At 53.0% G+C, this 22744-nt stretch overlaps 4 non-coding genes across 4 annotated transcripts; all 4 read left to right on the plus strand.

Moving 5' to 3' along the window:
• The first annotated feature begins 2550 nt into the window (after window positions 1–2550).
• trnat-agu (transfer RNA threonine (anticodon AGU)) lies at window positions 2551–2623 on the plus strand. The gene has a single exon. It is a non-coding gene; the product is annotated as a tRNA-Thr (tRNA).
• A 2131-nt stretch (window positions 2624–4754) lies between these two features.
• On the plus strand, window positions 4755–4827 carry trnat-ugu (transfer RNA threonine (anticodon UGU)). Its single transcript has one exon. It is a non-coding gene; the product is annotated as a tRNA-Thr (tRNA).
• A 942-nt stretch (window positions 4828–5769) lies between these two features.
• trnat-agu (transfer RNA threonine (anticodon AGU)) lies at window positions 5770–5842 on the plus strand. The gene has a single exon. It is a non-coding gene; the product is annotated as a tRNA-Thr (tRNA).
• A 9531-nt stretch (window positions 5843–15373) lies between these two features.
• trnat-agu (transfer RNA threonine (anticodon AGU)) lies at window positions 15374–15446 on the plus strand. Its single transcript has one exon. It is a non-coding gene; the product is annotated as a tRNA-Thr (tRNA).
• The last annotated feature ends 7298 nt before the right edge of the window (window positions 15447–22744 follow it).

The following is a 22744-nucleotide window of genomic DNA, read 5'->3' on the forward strand; positions in this document are numbered from 1 at the left end:
GTGTTCACTGCCCCGTGTCCTAACTCACACCCAGTCCCGCTCACCCATCACCCCCTGTGTTCACTGCCCCGTGTCCTAACTCGCACCAAGTCCCACTCACCCATCACCCCCTGTGCTCACTGCCCCCGTGTCCTAACTCGCACCGAGTCCCACTCACCCATCACCCCCTGTGCTCACTGCCCCCGTGTCCTAACTCACACCCAGTCCTGCTCACCCATCACCCCCTGTGCTCTCTGCCCTACATTGGCTCCCGGTTAAGCAACACCTCGATTTCAAAATTCTCATCCTTGTTTACAAATCCCTCCATGACGCTCGCACCTCCCTATCTCTGTAACCTCCTCCAGCCCCTACACCCCTCCCTATCTCTGTAACCTCCTCCAGCCCCTACACCCCTCCCTATCTCTGTAACCTCCTCCAGCCCCTACTCCCCTCCCTATCTCTGTATCCTCCTCCAGCCCCTACACCCTCCCTATCTCTATAACCTCCTCCAGTTCCTACACCCCTCCCTATCTCTGTAACCTCCTCCAGCCCCTACACCCTCCCTATCTCTGTAATCTCCAGCCCCTACACCCCTCCCTATCTCTGTAACCTCCTCCAGCCCCTACACCCCTCCCTATCTCTGTAATCTCCAGCCCCACAACCCCCCGAGATGTCTGCACTCCTCTATATCTGCTCTCATGACCATCCCTGATTATAATCGCTCCACCATCAGTGGCCGTGCCTTCTGTTGCCTGGGCCCCAAGCTCTGGAACTCCCTCCCGAAACCTCTCCGCCTCTCTACCTCTCTTTCCTCCTTCAAGACTCTCCTTAAAACCGACCTCTTCACCTGCGCTAATTTCTACTTTTGTGGCTCGGTGTCAAATTTTTATCCCATAATCCTCCTGTGGAGCACCTTGGGACGTTTCACTACGTTAAAGGCGCTATATAAATATACATTATTGTTGGTGTTCCCTCTGTCTCTCCTCTTCCCCGTCTCTCTCTCACTCCTTCCCCTCACTCTCCCCTTCCCTCTCTCTCACTCCATCCCCTTCCCTCTCTCTCACTCCTTCCCCTCACTCTCCCCTTCCCTCTCTCTCACTCCTTCCCCTCACTCTCCCCTTCCCTCTCTCTCACTCCTTCCCATCACTCTCCCCTTCCCTCTCTCTCACTCCTTCACCTCTCTCTCCCCTTCCCTCTCTCTTCCTCTAATAGAGCCCCACCTAGTGGACTATCGATGTAATAACAACTACTGACACGCTCCTCTCTCTCTCCATCTCTCTCTCTCTCTCTCTCGCCTTCCCCCCTCACTCTCTCCTTCCCTCTCCCTGTTCCTTTCCCCCGCTTTCTCCCCTTCCCACTCTCCGCTCCTCTCTCTCCACTCACTCCTCAATCTCTCCCCTCCCTCCCTCTCTCTCCTTTCCCTTCTGACTTTCCCCTTCCCCCCTCTAACCCCTTCCAGCTCGAGAGACAGTGAGCGACAGAGAGAAAGTGATTGAGAGACAGAGAGAGAGACTGAGAAAGAGAGAGAAACAGAGCGAGAGTGAGTGAGTGAGAGAGAGAGAGACAGAGAGACAAAGTGATAGAGAGACAGAGAGAGAGTGAGAAAGAAAGACAGAGAGAGAGAGACTGAGAAAAATACACAGAGACAAAGAGAGATTGAGGCAGAGAGAGAGTGAGAAAGGAAGACAGAGAGAGAGAGAGAGACTGAGAAAGATACACAGAGACACAGAGAGACTGAGAGACAGAGAGATTGGGGCAGAGTGTGACTGAGTTGCCTTGGGATGTTTTACTACGTGAAAGACCCGATATATCGATGTTGAGAGGCGAACATTGAAGAGACGGAGGCAGGAGTCTGGGGGATGAGACACAATCTGAGCGTTTCACTGACCCCTCCTTATTCTTCAAACACACAGCACTAACTGGGGAATGACCCACAGCCCAGGGCAGGTGGCTCCATAGGTCAGGGGTTAGAGCACTGGTCTAGTAAACCAGGGGTCGTGGGTTCAAATCTCAATGGGGCCTACTCAAAATTAGCTCATTGTTTAAATTTACTGTCAATTAACAAGGGGTTTAATTATAAATATTCAACAGCTCTGAGACCAACCCTGGAACAACAGACTCCTGTCTCTCTCTTCCCCATCATGACCTGTTCTACATCTTTTTCCCACGATCTCGCTTTCCCAGCTCTCACTCATTCCCCTCTCCCCCCTCCATCGCCTCACCCTCTCTCTCAGCTATCCACTCTCTCATTGTGTCTCTTTCGCTGACCCAGTCTCTCCACCCTCTCTCCCTTTCCCCTCGCCTTTTCACTCTCCACTTCCCTCCCTCCCCTCCTTCCTCTCTCGCTCTCTTTTCCCTTTCTTTTCAGAATCTCCCGTTCTCCCTCTCTCTCCCCTTCCTTTCTCTCTCCCTTGCCTCCTCCCTCTCTTGCCTTCCCATCTCTCTCCCCTTCCCCCCTCTCCCCTTCCATCTCTTACTCTCCCCTTCCCCCTCTCTCTCACTCCTTCCATTCTCTCTTTTCCCTTCCCCTCCCTTTCCTGCTCCTTCCCCTTGTCTTTTCACAAAACAGGTGGCTCCATAGCTCAGGGGTTAGAGCACTGGTCTAGTAAACCTGGGGTCGTGGGTTCAAATCTCACTGGGACCTACTCAAAATTAGCTCAGTATTTAAGTTCACTGTCAATTAACAAGGACTTTAATTATAAAAATTGAACAGCTCAAAGACCGACCCTGAAACAACAGACTCCCTGTCTACACTTCCCCGTCTCTTACACTCTCTCCTCCCTTCCCATTGTAACCTTTTTTCCCCAGTCTCTCACTCATTCCTCTCTGTCACCCTCTCCCCTACCCACTCTTTGTGTCTCTTCTCCCTTTCTTTTCAGATTCTACGATAAAAACATAAGAACATAAGAAATAGGAGCAGGAGTAGGTCATACGGCCCATCGAGCCTGCTCCGCCATTTAATACCATCATGGACTCAGCTCCACTTCCCTGCCCGCCCCTTTATTCCCTTGTCGGTTAAGAAACTGTCTATCTCTGTCTTAAATGTATTCAATGTCCCAGCTTCCACAGCTCTCTGAGGCAGCGAATTCCACAGATTTACAACCCTCTGAGAGAAGAAATTCCTCCTCATCTCAGTTTTAAATGGGCGGCCCCTTATTCTAAGACCATGCCCCCTAGTTCTAGTCTCCCCCATCAGTGGAAACATCCTCTCTGCATCCACCTTGTCAAGCCCCCTCATAATCTTATACGTTTCGATAAGATCACCTCTCCTTCTTCTGAATTCCAATGAGTAGAGGCCCAACCTCCTCAACCTTTCCTCATAAGTCAACCCCCCTCATCCCCGGAATAAACCGAGTGAACCTTCTCTGAACTGCCTCCAAAGCAAGTATATCCTTTCGTAAATATGGAGACCAAAACTGCACGCAGTACTCCAGGTGTGGCCTCACCAATACCCTGTATAACTGTAGCAAGACTTCCCTGCTTTTATACTCCATCCCCTTTGCAATAAAGGCCAAGATACCATTGGCCTTCCTGATCACTTGCTGTACCTGCACACTAACCTTTTGTGTTTCATGCACAAGTACCCCCAGGTCCCGCTGTACTGCGGCACTTTGCGATCGTTCTCCATTTAAATAATAACTTGCCCTTTGATTTTTTTCTGCCCAAGTGCATGACCTCACACTTTCCAACATTATACTCCATCTGACAAATTTTTGCCCACTCACTTAGCCTGTCTATGTCCTTTTGCAGATTTTTTGTGTCCTCCTCACACATTGCTTTTCCTCCCATCTTTGTATCGTCAGCAAACTTGTCTACGTTACACTCAGTCCCTTCTTCCAAGTCGTTAATATAGATTGTAAATAGTTGGGGTCCCAGCACTGATCCCTGCGGCACACCACTAGTTACTGGTTGGTAACCAGAGAATGAACCTGTTGTGTTCCTAACACAGATGAGACTGCACACAGGGAGGTTAAAGTAACAGTGACCTCAGTCTTTATTAAGACACTCCAGAGTGAGGAACAGGCCTTAGGGCCCGGCTTATACACAGTGCTCCCAAGGGATGCTGGGATCCCTTGGGACTTCAGGGGATGTGCTCCCTGGTGGCGGAAGATGGGAGTGCATGCTTTACAGATACACAACAGAACCATCTATTCTTCTCTCTCCCCTTCCCTCTCTCAGTCCTTCCGCTCTCTCTCCCCCCCTTAACTCTATCTCTTCATCCCCACTCTTTCCCCCTCCCCCTCTCTCTCTCCCCTTCCCCTCCCACATTACCATTCCCCTCGCTCACTCCCCTTCCCCTCCCTCTCTCTCTCTCCCCTTTCCTCTCTCCTGTCATTCTCCCCCCACTCCTTCCCCTCTCTCTCCTCCCTCCTCTATCTTGCCTCTCTCTCCTCTCCCCCTCTCTCCCCCCTCTCTCCCCTTCCCCCTCTGCTTTTTCACTCTCCCTTTCACTCTCCCTCTCCCCTTCCACTCTCGTCCCTCCCCTCCCTCCACTCTCTCTCTTTACCATTCTTTTCCGATTCTCCCCTTCGCCCTCTCTGTCTCCCCTTCCTTTCTCTCTCCCCTGCCCCCTCCCTCTCTCGTCTTCCCATCTCTCTCCCCTTCCCGTCTCTCCCCTCCCCCTCTCCTTCTCTCCCATTCCTCTCTCTCTCACTCCGTCTTCCTCTCTCTCCCCTTCCTCTCTTTCCCCTTCCCCATCTCTCTCACTCCTTCCACGCTCTCTTTTCCCTTCCCCTCTCTTTCCTGTTCCTTCCCCTGTAACTCCTCAAACAGGAGGCTCCATAGCTCAGGGGTTAGAGCACTGGTCTTGTAAACGAGCGGTCATGAGTTCAAATCTCAATGGGGCCTCCTCAAAGTTAACTCAATATTTAAATTCAGCCTCAATTAACAAGGCTATTAAACAGCTTTGAGACTGACCCTGGAGCAACAATCTCCTTTTGTCTCCAGTGATATCGCTCTCCCTTCCCGTTCTGCATCTTTTTCCCGCTATTGAACTTTCCCCGTCCCTCACAGACTCCCCTCCCCCTCTCTCCCCCACCCTTTCACTCTCTCTCTCTCCGTCCCCTCTCTTTCCCCTCGCCACTCTTTCTCTCTCCCTTTCCCCTTCACTTCTCTTTCCCACTCCTCCACGATCACCTTCCCCTTCCCGCCTCTCTCTAACCCTTCCCTTTTCTCACTCTCCACTTCCCCTCTCTCCCCTTCTCTCTCACTTTTATTCACCGCGCACTCCTTCCCTCTCTCTCCTTCCTCCTCTATCTTCCCTCTCTCTCCCCTCCCCCTCATACCCCTACCCACTCTCTCCACCCTCTCTCCCCCTCCCGTTCTGCCTTTTCACTCTCCCTTTCCCTCTCTCCTCCCCTCTCTCTCCACCCCTACCTCCTCTGTCTCTCCCTTTTCCCTTTCTTTTCAGATTCTCCCCTTCTCCCTCTCTTTCTCGTTCCTATTTCTCCTATCCCCATCTCTCTCCCCTTCCCCCTCTCTCACTCCTTCCACTCTCTCTCCACTTCCCCTCTCTCTCTCACTCCTCCTCCCCTCTCTTCCCCTCCCCTCCCTTTCTCACTCCTTCTACTCTCTCCCTCCCTTCCACACTCTCTCCCTCCCTTCCACACACTCTCTCCCCTTTACCCCTCTCACTCCTTTCCCTCCCTCTCTTCCTCTTCCCCCTCCTTCCCCCTCTCTCTCACTCCTTCCTTCTCTGTCTCCCCTTCCCCCTCTCTCTCACTCCTTCCACTCTCTCTTTTCCCTTCCCCTCTCTTTCCTGCTCCTTCCCCTGTCTTTCCCAGAGCAGGTGGCTCCATAGCTCAGGGGTTAGAGCACTGGTCTAGTAAACCAGGCGTCGTGAGTTCAAATCTCACTGGGGCCTACTCAAGATCAGCTTATTTATTAAATTCACCGTCAATTAACAAGGGCTTTAATTATAAATATAAACCAGCTCTGAGACCGACCCTGGAACAACAGGCTCCCCTCTCCTCTCCTTGTCTCCCTCACACTCTCTCTCCCCCTTCCAAATCTCTCTCTGCCCTCCCCATCACTGTTATGTTCAGAATAAATCCACGGGACCGTATCGTAAGCTGAAACTATTGTGACCTTGGTCTCTTTATTGAGACCCCAGAGTGGGGAAGCAGCATGGTGGATCACCTTATGTACCTGCTTGTCCCAGGGTGCACAAGTGACCCTTAGGCCTCCCACAGGTGTGCCCCCTAGTGGCAAGTCTGACATATTGGTGAGGTTTAGGTGCATACATAACATCACTCCCCCCCCCCGCCCCCTCCAAAGGCTCATGTACCAGTTATTTGCAAGTTGAGGCGATATGACGCCCTGTGTCCCCGGGTCGATCACCTGATTTGAATTCCTGGCCTGGGTGAGTTGGTCGGAACGTTGCTGCCCGGCCGAGTGCCTGGTGTGATGGGACAGACGTGGCCAGGTCCTTTCACAATGGTGGCCTGCTTATCGATAGTTTGCAGTCTGGTCTGGTCCAAACGCTTTCTGCGTTTGCTCAGTACATGGTTTCACAACCAAACACTCCATTTTCATCACACACACACACACACTCCATTCCCCTCTTTGTCTCACACAGTGCTCTCGGCCCCATCTGGGGGCCCTGAATATTGTCCACGTCACTTATTCTGATGTGGCGTGGAGGGGGGCCGTACGATCGTGGTGCATTCTCTGCTGATAGCAGGCGGAAGGCTCGGTCCTGAGCGACTCTGTCCGGTGACTGCGTAGCAACCCGGGACAGCCGGGGTCTGTAGGGAGTCTACCGCGACACGTGTGGTGCTCGGCTTGGTGATCTGGGCTGCCCGCTGCGGACTATTGTCGCTGGCCCTAAGGCCTGGAGAGCCCAGGATGGGCCGATACGGCCCTGAGACTTTCAGTGGTAGCGGGAGGCCGTGTGGTCCCCCGTGGATCCTGGGCCGTAGTACGGAGGTTCCCGCACCACCGACTGTGTGTAGCCTCCCTGCCTTTCTTTGTAACACGTTGCAGGGTTTGCCCCACAGGGGGGGGGGGCAATCTGATGGGATGAGCATTACGTCTTTGCGACGGATAAGCTGCAACACTCCCGTCTGGCGGTTCGCCGTGAGCAGGCGGTAATGTGGGACCCTGGCTGGTCCAGGGCCTAAACTGAGGGGGCCCTTACGGTGGACCCATCGCTTTCTCGCACTTCCGTAACAACGAGCAGGTCTGTGGGCTGCGCCGTTTCCACCCCGGGGGGTGGGCAAGGTTGGTCAACTGAGGGCATCAGCGCCATTCTCAGTGCCTGGCCCGTGGCGGATCATGTTACAGAGCACACACAGTGTTAGACATATTCCAAACAAAGCCTTGATAATGCTGCCTCTGCTCTCCCAAAACTGTGGGATGGGCAGCTTGTCTGACTCGGGCACATATTGGGACCCTCGTTGGTGCCTCTCTTTTGCCCCATGAACGCAGGCTACTGCCTTGGGTAACTTACAGGATACATGTACAACCGGTTGGGGCTCGCCCGCTACTTTGGTTTGGTGTACAACACTCCCGACCTCGTGTGGTAACACATCACTTGCTACAAGTACTTTGTCAGATACATATACGACCGGTTGGTGTTCACCCGCTACTTTGGCTTGTTTTAACGTACCCCCGACCCCATATGATAGTACATCATTGGCCGCGAAAGAACGCTCACATGGGTTCCACAGTTGCAAACAACTTATTGGAACGCAGTGGGTTCCTGGACTTCTCAGCGTCCCTCCGCTTTACCTTTGCACCAAATCTCACTGGGGCCTATTCAATTTTGGCTTCTGTTACTGAATTGACCGTCAATCGGCGACAGGCCGACACCATCAACAGGAACCACTCACTCCGCACTTTATAATCTGCCCACAGTACTTTCACTTCCCACCCCCAGTCTGTATCCCACCTTTTCCACATCCAGTCTCAGAGACACCGATATATCACCGACTCATAGAAACTTACAGCACGGAAGGTGACCATTTCAGTCACCTCAGGACTCATGTTACGAGTGGGAGCAAGTCTTCCTCGATTCCGAGGGACTGCCGATGATGATGATATGATCCCAGCCTGATCCCACTTTCCAGCTCTCGGTGCGTAGCCCTGTAGCTTACGGCACTTCAAGTGCACATCCAAGTACCTTTTAAATGTGGTGAGGGTTTCTGCCTCTACCACCCTTTCAGGCCGTGAGTTCCAGACCCCCACCACCCTCTGGGTGAAGGAATGGAGGTCTCCCCTCAGCCTCCTCTGTTCCAAAGAAAACAACCCCAGCCGATCCAATCTTCCCTCGTCGCTAAAATTCTCCAGTCCCGCCAACATCCTGGTAAATCTCCTCTGCACCCTCTCCAGTACAATCACATCCTTCCTGCGATATCCTGACATTTCCCAGTTCCTGCCTTCGCTGGTTTTAGGCTCAAGATGCGGCAATGGACACAAGATGATCCAGTTGGGATTTTCCACAAATAATGAATCCCACGGCCACATCGGTTTGACCCTCGGAGGGCACTCTGTAAATTCACCAAATTTATTAAATGCACACCTTACCCCCGCCCTGTGGTTACGCTCGAACTGTACACAACACTGGTTAGGCCACAGCTGGAGTACTGCGTGCAGTTCTGGTCACCACATTACAGGAAGGATGTGATTGCACTGGAGAGGGTGCAGAGGAGATTTACCAGGATGTTGCCGGGACTGGAAAACTTTAGCCATGAGGAAAGATTGGATAGGCTGGGGTTGTTTTCCTCGGAACAGAGGAGGCTGAGGGAAGATTTAATTGAGGTGTATAAAATTATGAGGGGCCTGGATAGAGTGGATAGGAAGGACCTATTTCCCCTTAGCAGAGAGGTCAATAACCAGGGGGCACAGATTTAAAGTAATTGGGGGGAGGTTTAGAGGGGATTTGAGGGGAAATGTCTTCACCCAGAGGATGGTGGGGGTCTGGAACTCACGGCCTGAAAGGGTGGTAGAGGCAGAAACCCTCACCACATTTAAAAAGTACTTGGATGTACACTTGAAGTGTCGTATCCTACAGGGCTACGGACCGAGAGCTGGAAAGTGGGATTAGGCTGGGTAGCTCTTGGTCGGCCGGTGCGGACACGATGGGCGAATGGCCTCCTCCCCGTGCTGTAAATGTTCATGATTCTCTGATTCTCTCTCTCACTCCTTCCCACATTCTACCCGTCGTAAACTAGAGGTGATCCAAAATTTGGCTGCCCCATGTCCTAACTCGCACCGAGTCCCACTCACCCATCACCCACTGTGCTCACTGCCCCGTGTCCTAACTCGCACCGAGTCCCACTCACCCATCACCCCCTGTGCTCACTGCCCCCGTGTCCTAACTCACACCCAGTCCCACTCACCCATCACCCCCTGTGCTCGCTGCCCCCGTGTCCTAACTCGCACCGAGTCCCGCTCACCCATCACCCCCTGTGCTCACTGCCCCGTGTCCTAACTCGCACCGAGTCCCACTCACCCATCACCCCCTGTGCTCGCTGCCCCCGTGTCCTAACTCAAACCGAGTCCCACTCACCCATCACCCACTGTGCTCACTGACCCTGTGTCCAAACTCACACCCAGTCCCACTCACCCATCACCCCCTGTGCTCGCTGACCTACATTGGCTCCCGGTTAAGCAACGCCTCGATTTCAAAATTCTCTTCCTTGTATACAAATCCCTCCATGGCCCCTACACCCCTCCCTATCTCTGTAACCTCCTCCAGCCCGACACCCCTCACTATCTCTGTAATTCCCTCCAGCCCCACAACCCCCCGAGATGTCTGCACTCCTCTAATTCTGCACTCTTGACCATCCCTGATTATAATCGCTCCACCATCGGTGGCCTTGCCTTCTGTTGTCTGGGCCCCAAGCTCTAGAACTCCCTCCCTAAACCTCTCCACCTCTCTACCTCTCTTTCCTCCTTCAAGATGCTCCTTAAAACCAACCTCTTCACCTGCGCTAATTTCTACTTTTGTGGTTCGGTGTCAAATTTTTATCCCATAATCCTCCTGTGGAGCACCTTGGGACGTTTCACTACGTTAAAGGCACTATATAAATACACATTATTGTTGTTGTTCCCTCTGTCTCTCCTCTTCCCCGTCTCTCTCTCACTCCTTCCCCTCACTCTCCTCCTCCCTCTCTCTCACTCCTTCCCCTCACTCTCCCCTTCCCTCTCTCTCACTCCTTCCCCTCACTCTCCCCTTCCCTCTCTCTCACTCCTTCCCCTCACTCTCCCCTTCCTTCTCTCTCACACCTTCCCTTCACTCTCCCCTTCCCTCTCTCTCACTCCTTCCCCTCACTCTCCCCTTCCCTCTCTCTCTCTCCTTCCCCTCACTCTCCCCTTCCCTCTCTCTCACTCCTTCCCCCACTCTCTGCTTCTCTCTCTCTCACTCCTTCCCCTCACTCTCCCCTTACCTCTCTCTCACTCCTTCCCCTCACTCTCCCTTTCCTTCTCTCTCACTCCTTTCCTTCACTCACCTCTTCCCTTTCTCTCACTCCTTCCTCTCACTCTCCCCTTCCCTCTCTCTCACTCCTTCCCCTCACTCTCCCCTTCCCTCTCTCTCACTCCTTCCTCTCACTCTCCCCTTCCCTCTCTCTCACTCCTTCCCCTCACTCTCCCCTTCCCTCTCTCTCACTCCTTCCCCTCACTCTCCCCTTCCCTCTCTCTCACTCCTTCCCCTCACTCTCCCCTTCCCTCTCTCTCACTCCTTCCCCTCACTCTCCCCTTCCCTCTCTCTTCCTCTAATAGACCCCCACCTAGTGGACTATCGATGTAATAACAACTACCGACACGCTCCTCTCTCTTCATCTCTCTCTCTCTCTCTCTCGCCTTCCCCCTCACTCACTCCTTCCCTCTCCCTGTTCCTTTCCCTCACTTTCTCCCCTTCCCACTCTCCGCTCCTCTCTCTACTCACTCCTCAATCTCTCCCCTCCCTCTCTCTCTCTCTCTCTCTCCTTTCCCTTCTGACTTTCCTCTTCCCCCTCTCTAACCCCTTCCGGCTCGAGAGACAGTGAGCGACAGAGAGAAAGTGATAGAGAGACAGGGAGAGAGACTGAAAAAGAGAGAGAAACAGAGAGAGAGTGAGTGAGAGAGAGAGAGAGAGAGACAGAGAGACAAAGTGATTGAGAGACAGAGAGAGAGTGAGAAAGAAAGACAGAGAGAGAGAGACTGAGAAAAATACACAGAGACACAGAGAGATTGAGGCAGAGAGAGAGTGAGAAAGGAAGACAGAGAGAGAGAGAGAGAGACTGAGAAAGATACACAGAGACACAGAGAGACAGAGAGATTGAGGCAGAGTGTGACTGAGTTGCCTTGGGATGTTTTACTACGTGAAAGACCCGATATATCGATGTTGAGAGGTGAATATTGAAGAGACGGAGGCAGGAGTCTGGGGGATGAGACACAATCTGAGCGTTTCACTGACCCCTCCTCATTCTTCAAACACAAAGCACTAACTGGGGAATGACCCATAGCTCAGGGGTTAGAGCACTGGTCTAGTAAACCAGGGGTCATGGGTTCAAATTTCACTGGGGCCTACTCAAAATTAGTTCAGTATTTAAATTCACTGTCAATTAACAAGGGCTTTAATTATAAATATTCAACATCTCTGAGACTGACCCTGCAACAACAGGCTCCCCTCACAACATTCTCTCACTCTCTGCTTGACATATTTTACATCTTTTTTCCGCTTTCTCGCTTTTCCCGTCTCTCACATTCCCATCTCTCGCCCTCTTCCATCCCCCACTCTCCCCTGCTCTCTCTTCCCTCCCCTCCCTCCTCTCTCTCTCTTTTCCCTTTTTTTTCAGATTCTCCCATTCTCCCTCTCTCTCCCCTTCCTTTCTCTCTCTATCCCTCCCTCTCTCCTCTTCCCTTCTCTCTCTCCCCTTCCTCTCTCGCCTTCCATCTCCCCTTCCTCTCTCGCCTTCCATCTCTTTCTCTCCCCTTCCGCTCTCTCCTATTCCACTCTCTTATCCTTTCCTCTCTCTCTATCTCTCTCCTTCCCCCTCTCTCTGTCCCCTCCCTCTCTTTCCCCTCCCCCTCTCTCTCCCCCCTTCCACTCTCTCTTCCTCCCTGTCTCCCATTTCCAACTCTCTCTCACTCCTTCCTACCTCTCTCCCTTTCCCACTATCTCGCTTTCCCCGTCACTCACTGTGATATATTCACAGAGCACAGCACACACAGCTCCTAACAAGGCAGGCAGCTCTCTCGGAAGCCTCCGGAAATCTGCCTGGTTCAGTTTAATTATTAACTCTGCAGTTGCAGTACACAATATGTCCACATTCACAGTGTGGAGCGACAAACATTACAAGCTTACAGACATTACACTCACTCATTCCCCTCTCTAACCCTCTCCCCTCACTGTCCCTCCGTCCCCCTCTCTCCGCTTTTCACTCTCCGCTTTCCTCTGCTTCCTCCCTCTCTTTCGTCCCCTCCCTCCCTTCCCTCTTCTCTCTCTCTTTCTTTTCCATTTCTTTTCAGGTTTCCCCCTGCTCCCACCCTCTCCCCGTCCCCTCCCGCTCTTTCACATTCCCAACTTTCTCTTTTCCCTTCCCCTCTCTTTCCCTCTCCTTCCCCACTCTTTCTCTCCGCTTCCCCTCTCTCTCTCTCACTCCTTCCCCATCACTCCTCTCAACAACTCTTTCACCTTCCCCCCACTCTCTCTCCCCTTCCCTCTCTTTCCGCTCCCCACTCTCTCTCACTCCTTCCTCTCACTCTCCCCTTCCCTCTCTCTCACTCCTTCCCCTCACTCTCCCCTTCCCTCTCTCTCACTCCTTCCTCTCACTCTCCCCATCCCTCTCTCTCACTCCTTCCCCTCACTCTCCCCTTCCCTCTCTCTCACTCCTTCCTCTCATTCTCTCCTTCCCTCTCTCTCACTCCTTCACCTCACTCTCCCCTTCCCTCTCTCTCACTCCTTCCCCTCACTCTCCCCTTCCCTCTCTCTCACTCCTTCACCTCACTCTCCCCTTCCCTCTCTCTCACTCCTTCCCCTCACTCTCCCCTTCCCTCTCTCTCACTGCTTCCCCTCACTCTCCCGTTCCCTCTCTCTTCCTCTAATAGACCCCCACCTAGTGGACTATCGATGTAATAACAACTACTGACACGCTCCTCTCTCCATCTCTCTCTCTCTCTCTCTCGCCTTCCCCCCTCACTCACTCCTTCCCTCTCCCTGTTCCTTTGCCCCACTTTCTCCCCTTCCCACTCTCCGCTCCTCTCTCTCTACTCACTCCTCAATCTCTCCCCTCCCTCTCTCTCTCTCTCTCTCCTTTCCCTTCTGACTTTCCCCTTCCCCCTCTCTAACCCCTTCCAGCTCGAGAGACAGTGAGCGACAGAAAGAAAGTGATAGAGAGACAGAGAGAGAGACTGAAAAAGAGAGAGAAACAGAGAGAGAGTGAGTGAGAGAGAGAGAGAGAGAGACAGAGAGACAAAGTGATAGAGAGACAGAGAGAGAGTGAGAAAGAAAGACAGAGAGAGAGAGACTGAGAAAGATACACAGAGACACAGAGAGATTGAGAGAGACTGAGAGATTGGGGCAGATTGTGACTGAGTTGCCTTGGGATGTTTTACTACGTGAAAGACCCGATATATCGATGTTGAGAAGTGAATATTGAAGAGACGGAGGCAGGAGTCTGGGGGATGAGACACAATCTGAGCGTTTCACTGACCCCTCCTCATTCTTCAAACACACAGCACTAACTGGGAATGACCCACAGCCCACAACAGGTGGTTGCATAGCTCAGGGGTTAGAGCACTGGTGTAGTAAACCAGGGGTCGTGGGTTCAAATCTCTCTGAGGCCTACTCAAAATTAGTTCAGTATTTAAATTCACTGTGAATTAACAAGGGCTTTAATTATAATTATTCAACATCTCTGAGACTGACCCTGGAACAACAAGCTCCCCTCACAACATTCTCTCTCTCTCTGCTTGACATGTTTTACATCTTTTTTCCGCTTTCTCGCTTTTCCCGTCTCTCACATTCCCATCTCTCGCCCTCTTCCATCCCCCACTCTCCCCTGCCCTCTCTTCCCTCCCCTCCCTCCTCTCTCTCTCTTTTCCCTTTTTTTTCAGATTCTCCCATTCTCCCTCTCTCTCCTCTTCCCTTCTCTCTCTCCCCTTCCTCTCTCGCCTTCCATCTCTTTCTCTCCCCTTCCGCTCTCTCCTATTCCCCGCTCTCATCCTTTCCTCTCTCTCTATCTCTCTCCTTCCCCCTCTCTCTGTCCCCTCCCTCTCTTTCCCCTCCCCCTCTCTCTCTCCCCTTCCGCTCTCTCTTCCTCCCTGTCTCCCATTTCCAACTCTCTCTCACTCCTTCCTACCTCTCTCCCTTTCCCACTATCTCGCTTTCCCCGTCTCTCACTGTGATATATTCACAGAGCACAGCACACACAGCTCCTAACAAGGCAGGCAGCTCTCTCGGAAGCCTCCGGAAATCTGCCTGGTTCAGTTTAATTATTAACTCTGCAGTTGCAGTACACAATATGTCCACATCCACAGTGTGGAGCGACAAACATTACAAGCTTACAGACATTACACTCACTCATTCCCCTCTCTAACCCTCTCCCCTCACTGTCTCTCCTTCCCCCTCTCTCCGCTTTTCACTCTCCGCTTCCCTCTCCTTCCTCCCTCTCTTTCGTCCCCTCCCTCCTCTCTCTCTCTTTTCCATTTCTTTTCAGGTTTCCCCCTGCTCCCACTCTCTCCCCTTCCCCTCCCGCTCTTTCACATTCCCAACTTTCTCTTTTCCCTTCCCCTCTCTTTCCCTCTCCTTCCCCACTCTTTCTCTCCCCTTCCCCTCTCTCTCTCTCACTCCTTCCCCATCACTCCTCTCAACATCTCTTTCACCTTCCCCCCACTCTCTCTCCCCTTCCCTCTCTTTCCCCTCCCCTCTCTCGCTCACTCCTTCCCTCTCTCTCTCCCATTCCCTTCTCGCTCACTCCTTCCCCTCTCCCTTTTTATTTTCTCCCCACCTCTCTCTCTCCTCTCACTCACCTTCTCTATCCCCTCCACAGTCTCCACTCCCCTCCATCCTCCCTTTCATTCCCTCGCACTCGCTCTCCCCTTTCCCATCAGACTCTCCCCCTCCCCATCTCTCCCATCCCCCCTCTCTCTCCCCTTCTCCCTCTCTCTCCCCTTCTCCCGCTCTACCCTCTCCCTTCGAGGGACATAGTGAGAAGGTGAGAGACAGAAAGAAAGAGACAGAGACAGAGAGACAGAGAGACAGAGAGATTGAGGCAGAGTGTGACTGAGTTGCCTTGGGATGTTTTACTACGTGAAAGACCCGATATATCGATGTTGAGAGGCGAATATTGAAGAGACGGAGGCAGGAGTCTGGGGGATGAGACACAATCTGAGCGTTTCACTGACCCCTCCTCATTCTTCAAACACACAGCACTAACTGGGGAATGACCCACAGCCCAGGGCTGGTGGTTCCATAGCTCAGGGGTTAGAGCACTGGTCTAGTAAACCAGGGATCATGGGTTCAAATCTCACTGGGGCCTACTCAAAATTAGTTCAGTATTTAAATTCACTGTCAATTAACAAGGGCTTTAATTATAAATATTCAACATCTCTGAGACTGACCCTGCAACAACAGGCTCCCCTCACAACATTCTCTCACTCTCTGCTTGACATATTTTACATCTTTTTTCCGCTTTCTCGCTTTTCCCGTCTCTCACATTCCCATCTCTCGCCCTCTTCCATCCCCCACTCTCCCCTGCTCTCTCTTCCCTCCCCTCCCTCCTCTCTCTCTCTTTTCCCTTTTTTTTCAGATTCTCCCATTCTCCCTCTCTCTCCCCTTCCTTTCTCTCTCTATCCCTCCCTCTCTCCTCTTCCCTTCTCTCTCTCCCCTTCCGCTCTCTCCTATTCCACTCTCTTATCCTTTCCTCTCTCTCTATCTCTCTCCTTCCCCCTCTCTCTGTCCCCTCCCTCTCTTTCCCCTCCCCCTCTCTCTCCCCCCTTCCGCTCTCTCTTCCTCCCTGTCTCCCATTTCCAACTCTCTCTCACTCCTTCCTACCTCTCTCCCTTTCCCACTATCTCGCTTTCCCCATCTCTCACTGTGATATATTCACAGAGCACAGCACACACAGCTCCTAACAAGGCAGGCAGCTCTCTCGGAAGCCTCCGGAAATCTGCCTGATTCTGTTTAATTATTAACTCTGCAGTTGCAGTACACAATATGTCCACATTCACAGTGTGGAGCTACAGACATTACAAGCTTACAGACATTACACTCACTCATTCCCCTCTCTAACCCTCTCCCCTCACTGTCTCTCCGTCCCCCTCTCTCCGCTTTTCACTCTCCGCTTTCCTCTGCTTCCTCCCTCTCTTTCGTCCCCTCCCTCCCTTCCCTCTTCTCTCTCTCTTTCTTTTCCATTTCTTTTCAGGTTTCCCCCTGCTCCCACCCTCTCCCCTTCCCCTCCCGCTCTTTCACATTCCCAACTTTCTCTTTTCCCTTCCCCTCTCTTTCCCTCTCCTTCCTCACTCTTTCTCTCCGCTTCCCCTCGCTCTCTCTCACTCCTTCCCCATCACTCCTCTCAACAACTCTTTCACCTTCCCCCCACTCTCTCTCCCCTTCCCTCTCTTTCCGCTCCCCTCTCTCTCTCACTCCTTCCTCTCACTCTCCCCTTCCCTCTCTCTCACTCCTTCCCCTCACTCTCCCCTTCCCTCTCTCTCACTCCTTCCTCTCATTCTCTCCTTCCCTCTCTCTCACTCCTTCACCTCACTCTCCCCTTCCCTCTCTCTCACTCCTTCCCCTCACTCTCTCCTTCCCTCTCTCTCACTCCTTCCCCTCACTCTCCCGTTCCCTCTCTCTTCCTCTAATAGACCCCCACCTAGTGGACTATCGATGTAATAACAACTACTGACACGCTCCTCTCTCCATCTCTCTCTCTCTCTCTCTCGCCTTCCCCCCTCACTCACTCCTTCCCTCTCCCTGTTCCTTTGCCCCACTTTCTCCCCTTCCCACTCTCCGCTCCTCTCTCTCTACTCACTCCTCAATCTCTCCCCTCCCTCTCTCTCTCTCTCTCTCCTTTCCCTTCTGACTTTCCCCTTCCCCCTCTCTAACCCCTTCCAGCTCGAGAGACAGTGAGCGACAGAAAGAAAGTGATAGAGAGACAGAGAGAGAGACTGAAAAAGAGAGAGAAACAGAGAGAGAGTGAGTGAGAGAGAGAGAGAGAGAGACAGAGAGACAAAGTGATAGAGAGACAGAGAGAGAGTGAGAAAGAAAGACAGAGAGAGAGAGACTGAGAAAGATACACAGAGACACAGAGAGATTGAGAGAGACTGAGAGATTGAGGCAGAGTGTGACTGAGTTGCCTTGGGATGTTTTACTACGTGAAAGACCCGATATATCGATGTTGAGAGGCGAATATTGAAGAGACGGAGGCAGGAGTCTGAGGGATGAGACACAATCTGAGCGTTTCACTGACCCCTCCTCATTCTTCAAACACACAGCACTAACTGGGGAATGACCCATAGCTCAGGGGTTAGAGCACTGGTCTAGTAAACCAGGGGTCATGGGTTCAAATTTCACTGGGGCCTACTCAAAATTAGTTCAGTATTTAAATTCACTGTCAATTAACAAGGGCTTTAATTATAAATATTCAACATCTCTGAGACTGACCCTGCAACAACAGGCTCCCCTCACAACATTCTCTCACTCTCTGCTTGACATATTTTACATCTTTTTTCCGCTTTCTCGCTTTTCCCGTCTCTCACATTCCCATCTCTCGCCCTCTTCCATCCCCCACTCTCCCCTGCTCTCTCTTCCCTCCCCTCCCTCCTCTCTCTCTCTTTTCCCTTTTTTTTCAGATTCTCCCATTCTCCCTCTCTCTCCCCTTCCTTTCTCTCTCTATCCCTCCCTCTCTCCTCTTCCCTTCTCTCTCTCCCCTTCCTCTCTCGCCTTCCATCTCCCCTTCCTCTCTCGCCTTCCATCTCTTTCTCTCCCCTTCCGCTCTCTCCTATTCCACTCTCTTATCCTTTCCTCTCTCTCTATCTCTCTCCTTCCCCCTCTCTCTGTCCCCTCCCTCTCTTTCCCCTCCCCCTCTCTCTCCCCCCTTCCACTCTCTCTTCCTCCCTGTCTCCCATTTCCAACTCTCTCTCACTCCTTCCTACCTCTCTCCCTTTCCCACTATCTCGCTTTCCCCGTCACTCACTGTGATATATTCACAGAGCACAGCACACACAGCTCCTAACAAGGCAGGCAGCTCTCTCGGAAGCCTCCGGAAATCTGCCTGGTTCAGTTTAATTATTAACTCTGCAGTTGCAGTACACAATATGTCCACATCCACAGTGTGGAGCGACAAACATTACAAGCTTACAGACATTACACTCACTCATTCCCCTCTCTAACCCTCTCCCCTCACTGTCTCTCCTTCCTCCTCTCTCCGCTTCCCTCTCCTTCCTCCCTCTCTTTCGTCCCCTCCCTCCTCTCTCTCTCTCTCTTTTCCATTTCTTTTCAGGTTTCCCCCTTCTCCCACTCTCTCCCCTTCCCCTCCCGCTCTTTCACATTCCCAACTTTCTCTTTTCCCTTCCCCTCTCTTTCCCTCTCCTTCCCCACTCTTTCTCTCCCTTTCCCCTCTCTCTCTCACTCCTTCCCCATCACTCCTCTCAACATCTCTTTCACCTTCCCCCCACTCTCTCTCCCCTTCCCTCTCTTTCCCCTCCCCTCTCTCGCTCTCGCCTTCCCTCTCTCTCTCCCATTCCCTTCTCGCTCACTCCTTCCCCTCTCCCTTTTCATTTTCTCCCCTCCTCTCTCTCTCCTCTCCCTCACCTTCTCTCTCCCCTCCACAGTCTCCACTCCCCTCCATCCTCCCTTTCATTCCCTCGCTCTCGCTCTCCCCTTTCCCATCAGACTCTCCCCCTCCCCATCTCTCCCATCCCCCCTCTCTCTCCCCTTCTCCCTCTCTCTCCTCTTCCCCCGCTCTACCCTCTCCCCTCGAGGGACAGAGTGAGAAGGTGAGAGACAGAAAGAAAGAGATAGAGAGACAGAGAGACAGAGAGATTGGGACAGAGTGTGACTGAGTTGCCTTGGGATGTTTTACTACGTGAAAGACCCGATATATCGATGTTGAGAGACGAATATTGAAGAGACAGAGGCAGGAGTCTGAGGGATGAGACACAATCTGAGGGTTTCACTGACCCCTCCTCATTCTTCAAACACACAGCACTAACTGGGGAATGACCCACAGCCCAGGGCAGCTGGTTCCATAGCTCAGGGGTTAGAGCACTGGTTTAGTAAACCAGGGGTCGTGGGTTCAAATCTCACTGCAAACTGCTCAAAATGAGCTCAGGATTTCAATTAACAAGGGCATTGATTATAAATATTAAACAGCTCTGAGATTGACCCTGGAACTTCAGGCTCCCCTCACACCTTTGCCTGCCTCTCTGCTTTCCAGATCGCGACCTGTTCTACATTTTTTTTTAACTCCTCTCTCACTTTCCCGCAATCTCACTTTCTCCATCTCTCTCTCCCCTTTCCCTCTCTCTCTCCCCTTCCCCTCTCTCTCCTTCCGCTCCCTCCCCTCACTCCTCTCTCTCCCTCTTTTGCCTTTCTTTTCAGATTCTCCCCTGCTCCCTCTCTCTCCCCTTCCTTTCTCTGTCCCCTGCCTCCTCCCTCTCTCGACTTCCCATCTCTCTCCCCTTTCCCTCTCTCTCCCCTTTCCCTGTCTCTCTCCTCCCTCCTCTCTCTCACTCTTTTGCCTTTCTTTTCAGATTCTCCCCTGCTCCCTCCCTCTCCCCTTCCTTTCTCTCTCCCCTGCCTCCTCCCTCTCTCGACTTCCCATCTCGCTCCCCTCCCCGTCTCGCTCTCTCCCATTACGCTCTCTCCCATTCCCCTCTGGCTGACTCCTTCCCCCTCTCTCTCCCATTCCCTCTCCCACTCATTCCCCTCTCTCCCTTCAAGTGTACATCCAAGTACCTTTTAAATGTGGTGAGGGTTTCTGCCTCTACCACCCTTTCAGGCCGTGAGTTCCAGACCCCCACCACCCTCTGGGTGAAGGAATGGAGGTCTCCCCTCAGCCTCCTCTGTTCCAAAGAAAACAACCCCAGCCGATCCAATCTTTCCTCGTCGCTAAAATTCTCCAGTCCCGCCAACATCCTGGTAAATCTCCTCTGCACCCTCTCCAGTGCAATCACATCCTTCCTGCGATATCCTGACATTTCCCAGTTCCTGCCTTCGCTGGTTTTAGGCTCAAGATGCGGCAATGGACACAAGATGATCCAGTTGGGATTTTCCACAAATAATGAATCCCACGGCCACATCGGTTTGACCCTCGGAGGGATCTCTGTAAATTCACCAAATTTATTAAATGCACACCTTACCCCCGCCCTGTGGTTACGCTCGAACTGTACACAACACTGGTTAGGCCACAGCTGGAGTACTGCGTGCAGTTCTGGTCACCACATTACAGGAAGGATGTGATTGCACTGGAGAGGGTGCAGAGGAGATTTACCAGGATGTTGCCGGGACTGGAAAACTTTAGCCACGAGGAAAGATTGGATAGGCTGGGGTTGTTTTCCTGGGAACAGAGGAGGCTGAGGGGAGATTTAATTGAGGTGTATAAAATTATGAGGGGCCTGGATAGAGTGGATAGGAAGGACCTATTTCCCCTTAGCAGAGGGGTCAATAACCAGGGGGCACAGATTTAAAGTAATTGGGGGGAGGTTTAGAGGGGATTTGAGGGGAAATGTCTTCACCCAGAGGGTGGTGGGGGTCTGGAACTCACGGCCTGAAAGGGTGGTAGAGGCAGAAACCCTCACCACATTTAAAAAGTACTTGGATGTACACTTGAAGTGTCGTAACCTACAGGGCTACGGACCCAGAGCTGGAAAGTGGGATTAGGCTGGGTAGCTCTTGGTCGGCCGGTGTGGACACGATGGGCCGGAATGTCGTCCTTCCATGCTGTAAATGTTTATGATTCACTGATTCTCTCTCTCACTCCTTCCCACATTCTACCCGTCGTAAACTAGAGGTGATCCAAAACTCGGCTGCCCCATGTCCTAACTCGCACCGAGTCCCGCTCACCTATCACCCCATGTGCTCATTGCCCCGTGTCCTAACTCGCACCGAGTCCCGCTCACCCATCACCCCCTATGCTCACTGACCCGTGTCCTAACTCGCACCCAGTCCCACTCACCCACCACCCCCTGTGCTCACTGACCTGTGTCCTAACTCGCACCCAGCCCCGCTCACCCATCACCCTCTGTGCTCACTGCCCCCGTGTCCTAACTCGCACCCAGTCCCACTCACCCATCACCCTCTGTGCTCACTGCCCCCGTGTCCTAACTCGCACCCAGTCCCACTCACCCATCACCCCCTGTTCTCGCTGACCCCATGTCCTAACTCGCACCCAGTCTCGCTCACCCATCACCCCCTGTGCTCACTCCCGTGTCCTAACGCGCACCGAGTCCCGCCCTCCCATCAGCCCTGTGCTCATTGCCCCGTGTCCTAACTCGCACCGAGTCCCACTCACCCATCACCCTCTGTGCTCACTGCCCCGTGTCCTAACTCGCACCGAGTCCCGCTCACCCATCACCCCCTGTGCTCACTGACCCCGTGTCCTAACTCGCACCGAGTCCCACTCACCCATCACCCCCTGTGCTCACTGTCCTGTGTCCTAACTCGCACCGAGTCCCGCTCACCCATCACCCCCTGTGCTCACTGACCCCGTGTATTAACTCACACCCAGTCCCACTCACCCATCACCCCCTGTGCTCGCTGCCCCGTGTCCTAACTCGCACCGAGTCCTGCTCACCCATCACCCCCTGTGCTCACTGACCCCGTGTCCTAACTCACACCCAGTCCCGCTCACCCATCACCCCCTGTGCTCACTGCCCCGTGTCCTAACTCGCACCCAGTCCCACTCACCCATCACCCACTGTGCTCACTGACCCGTGTCCTAACTCACACCCAGTCCCGCTCACCCATCACCCCCTGTGCTCACTGCCCCGTGTCCTAACTCGCACCCAGTCCCACTCACCCATCACCCCCTGTGCTCACTGACCCGTGTCCTAACTCGCACCCAGTCCCGCTCACCCATCACCCCCTGTGCTCACTGCCCCGTGTCCTAACTCGCACCGAGTCCCGCTCACCCATCACCCCCTGTGCTCACTGCCCCCGTGTCCTAACTCACACCGAGTCCCACTCACCCATCACCCCCTGTGCTCACTACCCCCGTGTCCTAACTCGCACCGAGTCCCACTCACCCATCACCCCCTGTGCTCACTACCCCCGTGTCCTAACTCGCACCCAGTCCCACTCACCCATCACCTCCCTGTGCTCACTGACCTACATTGACTCCCGGTAAAGCAACGCCTCGATTTCAAAATTCTCATCCTTGTTTACAAATCTCTCCATGGCCCCTACACCCCTCCCTATCTCTGTAATCTCCTCCAGCCCCTACACCCCTCCCTATCTCTGTAACCTCCAGCCCCTACACCCCTCCCTATCTCTGTAACCTCCTCCAGCCCCTACACCCCTCCCTATCTCTGTAAACTCCTCCGGCCCCACAAGCCTCCGTATCTGTGTAACTTTCTCCAGCCCCTACACCTCTCCCTATCTCTGTAACCTCCTCCAGCCCCTCGCCCCTCCCTATCTCTGTAACCTCCTCCAGCCCCACAACCCCCCGAGATCTCTGTAACCTCCTCCAGCCCCTACACCCCTCCCTATCTCTGTAACCTCTTCCAGCCCCTACATCCCTCCCTATCTCTGTCACCCCCTCCAGCCCTACACCTCTCCCTATCTCTGTAACCTCCTCCAGCCCCTCGCCCCTCCCTATCCCTGTAACCTCCTCCAGCC

The sequence above is a fragment of the Pristiophorus japonicus genome, unplaced genomic scaffold (genome assembly GCF_044704955.1).
Source record: "Pristiophorus japonicus isolate sPriJap1 unplaced genomic scaffold, sPriJap1.hap1 HAP1_SCAFFOLD_594, whole genome shotgun sequence".
Lineage (NCBI taxonomy): Eukaryota > Metazoa > Chordata > Chondrichthyes > Pristiophoridae > Pristiophorus > Pristiophorus japonicus.